The sequence below is a fragment of the Pan paniscus genome, chromosome 13, assembly GCF_029289425.2.
Source record: "Pan paniscus chromosome 13, NHGRI_mPanPan1-v2.0_pri, whole genome shotgun sequence".
In the NCBI taxonomy this organism is placed as follows: domain Eukaryota; kingdom Metazoa; phylum Chordata; class Mammalia; order Primates; family Hominidae; genus Pan; species Pan paniscus.
In genome coordinates, this window is record NC_073262.2 from 113,012,167 (window position 1) to 113,015,728 (window position 3,562).

A 3,562-nucleotide genomic window follows, 5' to 3' on the forward strand; every position below is an offset into this window, starting at 1 on the left:
GCAGAAATACTCATTACCTCAATGGTTCTTTAGCATTTGAAAATCCCTATTCAGGAACTGATACCCCAGAGGCAGTAAGTACTTTAAATGTTGCTCTCTGAACTTACACTAGAATTCATTAGCTTGCATGAGGGAAGTTAGAGATATTCTTTCAATGATAACTTGAGTGATGTTAAAGACATGTAGATTGGCTAGAAATAGAGAACGGGTACTTCTAGAAAGAAATTTAAAAATATTAAGAAACCAATAATCTAACACCCTTTGAAAGGTGCTCTATTTCTAGGACCCATTTGTTCATGGTCTCCACAACTTTACAGGAAATTCCATTGCCTTTCCTGACCAGAAAGTTGATCCTGCTGTGACAGCACCATTACATCTGCCTCAGGACACTTTTTTTTTTCCCTAAGGTGGTTGTCCGAGTGCCCAAAGGACAGTGAGATGGACTTCACAAAGCTCCCAGAACAGGCTGCATGCCTGCTTTTGTGATTGCTGGACCCTCAATATTTGTATGAGTGACAGACTCTAGTCTGAGATTTGCTTTCTTAGATAATGTGCTAACCTGATAGCCAGGTTACAAGGAGATACGGTTCTTAACTTCTCTTTTATTGGTAAAGGCTACTGATATTTACCAAAATGACCAGACAATTGTGAAGGTCAAATTGGTTTAAATCACTTTGCAATACTGAGAAGCATATTGATAGAATAAGTCACAATTTAGGAAAGTCTTTCTGAAGGTAATGAGTTGCTCTCTAGAGGAACCAAGTTGCTCTCTAGAGGAACTTGTTACTTTAAAAAGTGACAGAGAATTCACACCCCATTCTCCAGCTCTTTCCTTTCTCTACCCTATCTTAGCGTACAAGATCTGCAAAAGCCCATCTGCCCAAAGAATCCTTGGAGAGTTCTCTGAGCTCCTCAGGTAGGTGCTCCATGGCAGATTTGTTTTGATCCCTTTATAAAGTTGAGAATTCTCCAGAGTGAATTCCAGAAATCTCAGGAGATTTTGGAATCTCTTTGTCTTTAGGAAGGGGAAATGATAAACCTGAACACTAGAAAAGGGCAAAAGTAGAAGCAATCTTTGACAAGAACAAGTATAATACCTGTGAACCAACTGGCAGCAAAATCAATGATCAAATATCAGTTTGTAATCACTCAGGAGTTTTTACATCCTTGGGAAAGAATGAGTCTGATTTAGAAAGCTTAAATAATATGTTGCTTTGTATATTTAAACATTCTTGTATTTTGTCTTCTTGTGAGTTATATTCAAAAGAATGTGAAGGGAAACCATATTTAAGAAATTTCTCATATAATTTACCCATGAGTTAAAAATTATTTTCATGAAGTCCTAGTTTTAAAGCTAGAAAGCACCTCCAGAACAACTAAGTCCATCTCTTTCTTTGTAGATGATAAGTTTGCATTATAACAGCAAATGCATTTCTAGCAGAAAAGTGGCATAAAGGCAGACAAGGTTTGAATCCAGGTTCCAATACTTACAAATTGTATGATTTTGAGTAAATTGCTTGACATCTCTGGGTCCCCAGATTACTCAAGTGTAAAACAAACAATGACGCTGGTCTCCACTTTATAGGGTGGTTGTGAGTGTTCAACAAGGTACAGGGAGTCTCTAGCACAGTGCCTGGCTTCCTGCCTCCCTGCTAGTGTGCAATTGAACTTTTTATTTGTTCATTTTATTGAGAGCAGGATGTTAAACATGCACATGGCTAGCTGCTTATCTTTTCTGGGGAAAATGAGGAGAAAAGGAGCTGGGCAGTGCCTATTCTCCTTGTTTATCCTCCTGTCTTGCAGGTTTAGCTCCTTTCCCATTCGATTTCTTACCTATCTTCTTTGGAGTCATGGCAAGAAACTACCAGTCCCTGCTGCTACAGGCTTTGCAGGAGCCTATGGATTCAAAGGGCCTGAGCCCAAATGTAAAACATGACAGTAAGTTTTGAATAGCAACTTTATCTGGAAATCATTCACAACGGCTTCCCAAGCAGTCACAGTGAGGCCTTCTGAGGTATCAAGACTGTTCTACGTCTTGCTCTAGGAGGCAGTAAAAATTCACTGTGCACATTGTGTCAGTGACACCTTAATAAAAAGGTAAATTAGAAAAATGACTTTATTTTTGTCTTAGAATCTATCTTTTTACTTTTTAAATTACTGAATAAATGGATTTGTTTTAGAAGTTTACTTTCTAATTCGTGTTTCCTTTTATTGGCAGTTAATATCTTTGAATAGATTGGGTCAAAGATTTCAAAGATTAATAAAGACTTCACCAGGTGGGAATTAAGCATGATCAGAAAGCACAGTGTTTTTCAGCCTTCCTATCTAGAATGAAAACATCTGATAGAGGAAATGGGACTTTTGGAGGTGAATGAAGTGAAAATGGGAATTGACTTTGTGCTGGTGCCTTTCACCCAGGACTCTACCATCCTGTCAACTATAAAGGCAGACATATTCGCTCTTTTTTCCTCACGACTTAGCATAATGGCAGGCACGTAGTAGGGTATCAAGAAGTTGGGTGACCACCTATCCTGGGAATATCCTGATTCGTGCCTCTTGGTCATGCTTAGTTAGTCTTCCCCTTTCACTGTCAAGTTTTTTTTTTGTTCGGAAGATAAATTATATGGTCATTCTATCAAGAAGTGTTAGTGTTTATGGAAGATGGGTAGAGTCCTGAATGGGAACAAAGACAACAGATCAACTTTTGGTACATTATATGAGCTAAAATAAACCACTCAATCACACAAATACAGTTTCCTCAGTTGTAAATTCCTGTAAAAAGACAAAAATGTTTACAACATTCTTTAATGAGTAAGCACAGGAGTTAATAAAAACAGGTCACTAATTTTGTAAGCACTTTGTAAAAAACAATGCTTTTTTTAAGCATTAATTAATTCAATAAATATTTACTGACTGCCTACTAAGTGCAATGCCTGACACATGAATGCAATGCTAATAAGACAAAGCCAGCACCCGTTGCAAGCACTCCTTGTAAGAGCTTGGACTGGTACAGGATATTTGTGTGGAAACACAGCTTAAAAGGCTGTAGTCACATGAGGAATTACAAGTAGGTGTGGAAAAGTGATTCTATTTAATAGGCTAAAATAGAGACTATATGGAGATATTTCCAAAGTTAGCTCATTGGTGAGGGACAAACTTGTATTCATTAATTCTGTGCTAACTTGTATGGCTACATAGTTATATTGAGCTTTTTTATGTTGCTAGTAACCAGGCATTGCGCATCAGTTCTGAATAGTTTATTCCTTTCTCCAGGTGAAAATTTCAACTTCCCCATGATCTAAAGAGTTTTTGACAGATAAATCATTGGCAAAATAATTTGATTGGCATAAATTTTCTCCAGGCAATAGCTCTAGTGCGTGGTTTACAGCTAGTTAAGCAGATAGCAAAAGGTGGCTGACAAACCTCGTTACAGTGGTGCCTGTCCTCTTTTTCTGTTTCTGCTAATTCATCTGCCTATATTTTCTTTGTTATATTTTTGAGGGCAATACATGAACTTGTGAAGAAAACTGTTTCATGTCAGCAGCAAATCAACTATAAGAGA